Raw genomic sequence first — 7776 nt, forward strand, 5'->3', positions numbered from 1 at the left:
TGGCGTCCACAGCCCTCTGTGGCAATGAGTTCCACAGATTAACCACCCTCTGACTAAGGAAACTCCTCACCTCCTTTCTAAAAGAACCCCCCTTTAATTCTGAGGCTGTGCCCTCTGGTCCTAGACTCTCCCACTAGTGGAAACATCCTCTCCACATCCACTCTATCGATGCCTTTCATTATTCTGTGAGTGTCAATGAGGTCCCCCCTCAACCTTCTAAACTCCAGCGAGTACAGGCCCAGTGCTGACAAACGCTCATCATATGTTAACCCACTCATTCCTGGGATCATTCTTGTAAACGCCCTCTGGACCCTCTCCAGAGCCAGCACATCCTTCCTCAGATACGGGGCCCAAATAGCTCACATACTAACATCTCCTCCTTGCCCATATTATCCTCTCAGATGAATCATTGTGCCCCTCTCTGGGCTCTCTAATATATCCCTAGTATATGTTTCCAATTCACACTCTATTTCAATGTAGCCTCAATAACAGGGGTTAATAATGTTGCAATTAAATGCCTTTAACAGGTCGACCAGGTTTGATTATCTTCCATGATGTTATTAGTTATTGTGCAGGAAAACAAATGCTGTTTCAATAATGTAAGAAGGAACTGCAGATGCTAGTTTTAACCGAAGATAGACACAAAGTGCTGGAGTAACTCAGCGGGCCAATAGACAATAGGTGCAGGAGTAGGCCATTCGGCCCTTCGAGCTAGCACCACCATTCATTGTGATCATGGCTGATCATCCACAATCAATAACCCGTGCCTGCCTTCTCCCCATACCCCTTGATTCCGCTAGCCCCTAGAGCTCTATCTAGCTCTCTCTTGAATGCATTCAGTGAATTGGCCTCCACTGCCCTCTGTGGCAGAGAATTCCACAAATCCACAACTCTCTGGGTGAAAAAGTTCAGTTGAGATTTTAAAACGGCGGTTAAAAACATATCTTTTTACTCAAGCTTTTATCTGATTTTCCTTCCTTAGCTCTTGTACTCTCCCAGTTTTACATTTTATATTTTTATATAAATCAGTGCTTTGTATGCCTATGCCATTACTGTTTTAAAGTGTATCTTTGTTTAGACATGTGTTTGGTTTTGTGGAAAGCACTTTGGGCTGCATTTAATTGCATGAAAAGTGCTATATAAATAAAAGTTATGATGATTATTTTTATTAAGTTTGTGGAGGTGCCCGTTCTGCGTGCCAGTGCGTTCCATCACACAAGAACACTGGGCGATGGTGTTTAGATAAGGGCTGTACGGAGTTTGAAAGTATCCAGACTTTCATATGAAGAAAGACTGGATAGACTCGGCTTGTACTCGCTGGAATTTGGAAGATTGAGGGGGGATCTTATAGAAACTTACAAAATTCTTAAGGGGTTGGACAGGCTAGATGCAGGAAGATTGCTCCCGATGTTGGGGAAGTCCAGAACAAGGGGTCACAGTTTAAGGATAAGGGGGAAGTTTTTTAGGACCGAGATGAGAATGTTTTTTTTCACACAGAGAGTGGTGAATCTGTGGAATTCTCTGCCACAGACGGTAGTTGAGGCCAGTTCATTGGCTATATTTAAGAGGGAGTTAGATGTGGCCCTTGTGGCTAAAGGGATCAGGGGTATGGAGAGAAGGCAGGTACGGGATACTGAGTTGGATGATCAGCCATGATCATATTGAATGGCGGTGCAGGCTCGATGGGCCGAATGGCCTACTCCTGCACCTATTTTCTATGTTTCTATGTACGTTCTCCCCGTGACCTGCGTGGGTTTTCTCCGAGATCTTCGGTTTCCTCCCACACTCCAAAGATGTGCAGGTTTGCAGGTTAATTGTCTTGGTGTATGTGTAAATTGTCCTTAGTGGGTGTAGGATAATGTTAATGTGCGGGGATCGCTGGGCGGCGCGGACTCGGTGGGCCGAAGGGCCTGTTTCCGCGCTATATCTCTAAATCTAAAAAAAATCTAAATCTTTCCTGTGTTGGGCTTTCATTCACCGTGATACTGGAGGGAAACCAGTACTTTAAAATAGCAAACTATGTACTTTATTAAATAAAAGAACAGCTTGCAGTAAGAGACATCAATTGTGTTTGTTTACTCCCACACACACACAGGTTTAATGCTGCTCCATGTAACAAGATTCAGAACGTTTGGCCATGTGCTGCTTGTCTTGAAGCTTCAAAAACACATCACAGACCTGACAGTGGTCAGACACAGTGTGTGGGAAGGAACTGCAGGTGCTGGTTTAACCAGAAGATAGACACACAATGCTGGAGTAACTCCGATCCTCTCGACCCGAAATGCCACCCATTCCTTCTCTCCAGAGATGCTGCCTGTCCCACTGAGTCACTCCATCTGTGTCTATCTTTGACGATGGTCGGATTGCCTTCCTGAAACAAGAGGGGTATGGGGAGAAGGCAGGAACGGGGTACTGATTGTGGGTGATCAGCCGTGATCATGGGTGAATGGCGGTGCTAGCTCGAAGGGCCGAATGGCCTACTCCTGCACCTGTTGTATATAAAGATGGAATATATTCACTACAGCAAAGACCAAGTGCTGGAGGAACTCAGCGGGTCAGGCAGCATCTGTGGAGAACATGGATAGGTAACGTTTCACAGAGTGCTGGAGTAACTCAGCGAGTCAGGCAGCATCTGTGGAGAGAAGGAATGGGTGATGTTTTGGGTTGAGACCTTTCAGTCTGAAGAAGGGTCTCGACCTGAAACGACACCCATTAATTCTGCCCAGAGTTACTCCAGCACTCTGTGAAACGTCACCTATCCATGTTCTCCACAGATGCTGCCTGACCCGCTGAGTTACTCCAGCACTTCATGTCTATCTTGAGTGTAAACCAGCATCTGCAGTTCCTTCCTACACAGGTTTGTAAGGTGATTGTCTTCTGTAAATTGTAAATTGTCCCGAGTGTGTAAGATAGTCTGTGTATGTGGTGATTGCTAGTTGACGCGGACATGGTGGGCCAATGGGCCTGTTCCCCTGCTGTGTGACATCTGAAGAGTAGGTTATTGTTCCCCCTCAAACCTGCCCAGCGTTCAGTATGGTTACGGATGGCTGATCATCTCTTAAGTATGTTTAAAATAAACAACTTGTACTTGGATGAAAATTAAGTGTTGTGTTCTGTTTCTTCTCAGGTGATTGCTTTCTGAGGTGGCCCCTTCTGCAAGAGACTTGGTAAGCACGATGTAACCACTTTGGAAAGGATGTATTTGGAGTATTGCGTGCGTTTCTGGTCGCTCATTTACAGGGAGGATGTTGAGAGCCTTTTGGAAGGGTGCAGAGGAGGTTTACCAGACGCTGCCTGGATTAGAGGGCATTAGCTACAGGGAGAGGGTACAGAGGAGGTATACCAGAATGCTGCCTGGATTAGAGGGCTCCAGCTACTAGGGGAGGTTGGACTGAGTTGGATTGCTTTCTCTAGAATGCTGGAGGTTATTGGGAGACCTGCTAGAAGTGTGTAAGATTAAGAATAAGGGGTCGGCCATTTAGAACTGAGATGAGGAATAACTTTTCCAGTCAGAGAGATGTGAATCTGTGGAATTCTCTGCCTCAGAAGGCAGTGGAGGCCAATTCTCTGAATGCATTCAAGAGAGAGCTAGATAGAGCTCTTAAGGACAGCGGACTCAGGGGGTATGGGGAGAAGGCAGGAACGGGGTACTGATTGAGAATGATCAGCCATGATCACATTGAATGGTGGTGCTGGTTTGGAGGGTCGAATGGCCTCCTCCTGCACCTATCGTCTATTGTGTATTATGAGAGGCGTAGAAAGGGTAGACAGTCAGAACCTTTTTCCCAAGGTTGTAATATCAAAACTAGAGACAATCAAAACTCTGGGCACTAGAGTGGGTGGGCAGGTTTTTATTGTGGAGTGTGGTGAGTGGCAGAAGACATGATAGTGGCATTTTAGAGACGTTTGTATAGACCCATGGATATGCAGCGAATGGAGTGATATGGGGTTTTGCATGCAGATGGTCGTGGCATCATGTGAATGAACGAATAAGTTTATTGGCCGAGTATGTGCACGTACAAGGAATGTGCCTTGGTGCACCGCTCACAAATGACAACACAAACTTACAGTTAGATTTTAGATTTAGAGATACAGCGCGGAAACAGGCCATTCGGCCCACCGGGTCCGTGCCGCCCCAGCGATCCCCGCACATTAACACTATCCTACACCCACTAGGGACAATTTTTACATTTACCCAGTCAATTAACCTACAAACCTGCACGCCTTTGGAGTGTGGGAGGATACCGAAGATCTCGGAGAAAACCTACGCAGGTCACGGGGAGAACGTACAAACTCCGTACAGACAGTTAACAATTAAGAATAAAGCATAAACACATCAAAACTATAAGGAGACAACATTACGGTCTAAACATGTGGGTGAAAAATAAACCAGAGCAAAAAAGAGGCTACAGACTTTGGTTATTGAGTAGAACTTTGTCTGGCACATTGTGGGCCGAAGGGCCTGTTCGTGTGCATCTCTGTACGAAACGAAGCTTTGTTTTTTTTAATGCAGTGAGATATTTTGACATGGATGGCATTGCCTGAAGAAAATTCAGGAATAACTTTCCGGTCTCCTCTGTCTGCACATGATCCATATCCCACTATTCCCTGCACCAGCATGTGCCTCTCCAAGATGTCGTATCTCCACCACCACCCCTGGCAGCGCCTTCCAGGCCCCCACCACCCTCTGTGTGTAAAAACTTACCCCACACATCTCCTTTGAACGTTGCCCCCTCTCACCTTTCAGCTGTGCCCTTTAACGCTGGATATTTCCACTCTGGGGGGTGGAGGAACGCTCTGACTAGGGTTGCCAACTGTCCCACATTAGCCGGGGCATCCCGTATTTTGGGCTACATTGGTCTGTCCCGTACGGGACCGCCCTTGTCCCTTATTTGTAGGGTTGCCAACTTCCTCACTCCCAGATACAGGATAAAGGGTGACGTCACCGCCCCGCGCCCCACGTGACCTCACCCAGCCAGCGGCCACGTGCTCACGCTCCACCAATGGTGGCCGCCCGGGCCAGGAGGCGGGTCGCTTAGCGCGTGGCCGCTGGCTGGGTGAGGTCACGCGGGGCGCGGAGCAGTGACGTCACCCTTTGTCCCGTATTTGGGAGTGAGGAAGTTGGCAACCTTAGCTCTAACTGTCTATCTATGCCTCATAATATTATACACTCCCCTCATCTTCCAACGAACCTGTCTTTCAACAGGCAAGTGGAACGAGCGAGCACTGCGAAGCATTTGTTTGGTTGTAAGCAAAGGCCAAGGGAGCAAACTAATTTGCAAGATCTTTCAGACACACAAAACGTGAACAGTTACTTAGGAGAGCACTGTTAAAACAAATTGTATTTATTAGTCTCACTGGTTTCCCATCTTTTGTCACATTTACCATTATGTTTTACATAAAAATAATTAGTTTTAAAGAGCAGTCGATGTTTGGTACCTTCTAGGCAAAGTTTGTTGTGTTGTGTTGGGAAGGAACTGCAGATGCTGGTTTACACCGAAGATAGACACAAAAAGCTGGAGTAACTCAGCGGGGAAGGTAGCATCTCTGGAGAGAAGGGATGGGTGATGAGATCCTTCTTCAGACAGAGTCGGGGGAGAGGGAGTCTAGAGATATGGAAGGGTAAGGTGTGAAAATGAGAGATTTTTAGATTTAGAGATACAGCGCGGAAACAGGCCCTTCGGCCCACCGAGTCCGCGCCGCCCAGCGATCCCCGCACATTAACACTATCCTACACGCACTAGGGACAATTTTTACATTTACCCAGTCAATTAACCTACAAACCTGTACGTCTTTGGAGTGTGGGAGGAAACCGAAGATCTCGGAGAAAACCCACGCAGGTCACGGGGAGAACGTACAAACTCCGTACAGACGGCGCCCGTAGTCAGGATCGAACCTGAGTCTCCGGCGCTGCATTCGCTGTAAGGCAGCAACTCTACCGCTGCGCCACCGTGCCGCCTCAAAGGGGATCAAAGGAGATGCTGGTGAAGGAAATGTAGACTGGTATATTGTTAGCTGAGGGGGGAAGATGACAACGAGGCCTACAATCGGTAAAATATCAGTGCAATTAATCAGGACGACAGTGAAACTAGTCGGAGAACCATTGTTTATCTTTCTTGCTTCAAGCTTTCAGTTACTGGAATTGATTGCTTTGAGCGTTAAGGTGTAGCAAAGTTTTACGAGAGAGAGATGCTTCTAAACTTTGTCTTGACAATACCCTTACCTCCTAAAATGGATTGAAGCATGTAACAACAAAATTGGTTTTAAAAATTGACATTTTTTTTTTCCTTCGTAATATCATTTGGAGGATGTCTTTGAGCAACTGAAAATTGAAAAGGGAGTATTTTGCCCTGTAGCAGATGTGGAGTTAATAACTTTAATGAAGAGTTGGTGCTTGGGGGACCACCGTGGAGGTGGGGAACAGAGAGTGGAATCATTATTGGGGAGCTTCAGACAACAGCCGTCGTCTCATGTGTTGTGACAAAGAAAGTAGAAGCCAACAGGAGGAGCAAGACATGCTCGGAGGGTTAGACCACAAAGATACAGGTCTACCACCAATCTTCCAGCACCTGGTAGAAACATAGAAACATAGAAAATAGGTGCAGGAGTAGGCCATTTAGCCCTTCGAGCCTGTACGCACCGCCATTCAATATGATCATGGCTGATCATCCAGCTCAGTAACCTGTGCCTGCCTTCTCTCTATACCCCCTGATCCCTTTAGCCACAAGGGCCACATCTAACTCCCTCTTAAATATAGCCAATGAACTGGCCTCAACTACCTTCTGTGGCAGAGAATTCCACAGACTCACCACTCTCTGTGTGAAGAAATGTTTTCTCATCTCGGTCCTAAAAGACTTCCCCCTTATCCTTAAACTGTGACCCCTGGTTCTGGACTTCCCCAACATCGGGAACAATCTTCCCGCATCTAGCCTGTCCAACCCCTTAAGAATTTTATATGTTTCTATAAGATCCCCCCTCAGTCTTCTAAATTCCAGCGAGTACAAGCCCAGTCTATCCAGTCTTTCTTCATATGAAAGTCCCGCCATCCCAGGGATCAATCTGGTGAACCTTCTCTGTACTCCCTCTAAGGCTAGAATGTCTTTCCTCAGATTAGGAGACCAAAACTGTACACAATACTCCAGGTGCGGTCTCACCAATGCCCTGTACAACTGCAGCAGAACCTCCCTGCTCCCAAACTCAAATCCTCTTGCTATGAATGCCAACATACCATTCGCTTTCTTCACTGCCTGCTGCACCTGCATGCTTGCTTTCAATGACTGGTGCACCACGACACCCAGGTCACGTTGCATCTCCCCTTTTCCTAATTGACATTCACCATCTGGCCTTTATTGAAGAATGGTCACTCTAGAGCAAGGCACCATTGTCCCCACACAAACACAGCGAACTTGCCTAAAATAATATAAAACAGTTTAGTTTAGAGATACAGCGCGGAAACAAGCCCTTCGGCCCACTGGGTCCGCGCTGACCAGCGATCCCCGCACACTAACACTATCCTACACACACTAGGGACAAGTTTTACATTTTCACTGAGCCAATTTACCTACATGCACGTCTTTGGAGTGTGGGGGGTAACCAAAGATCTCTGAGAAAACCCACGCAGGTCACGGGGAGAACGTACAAACTCCGTACAGACGGCGCCCGTAGTCAGGATTGAACCCGGGTCTCTGGCGCTGCATTCGCTGTAAGGCAGCAACTCTACCGCTGCGCCACCGTGACGCCCACAGTTAACTGTAATTAGCAATCAGAGAATGATAC

The 7776-nt window shown here is 47.0% G+C and overlaps 1 long non-coding RNA gene across 1 annotated transcript in view; it reads left to right on the top strand.

The window, feature by feature from the left end:
- Positions 1-7776, top strand: part of LOC144600002 (uncharacterized) — a 269597-nt gene that overhangs the window by 120995 nt on the left and 140826 nt on the right. Inside the window, exon 3 of the long non-coding RNA XR_013548065.1 lies at positions 3128-3167. This is a non-coding gene — a long non-coding RNA (uncharacterized LOC144600002). The remainder of the gene's footprint in view (positions 1-3127; positions 3168-7776) is intronic.

This window comes from Rhinoraja longicauda, chromosome 14, assembly GCF_053455715.1.
Source record: "Rhinoraja longicauda isolate Sanriku21f chromosome 14, sRhiLon1.1, whole genome shotgun sequence".
In the NCBI taxonomy this organism is placed as follows: domain Eukaryota; kingdom Metazoa; phylum Chordata; class Chondrichthyes; order Rajiformes; family Arhynchobatidae; genus Rhinoraja; species Rhinoraja longicauda.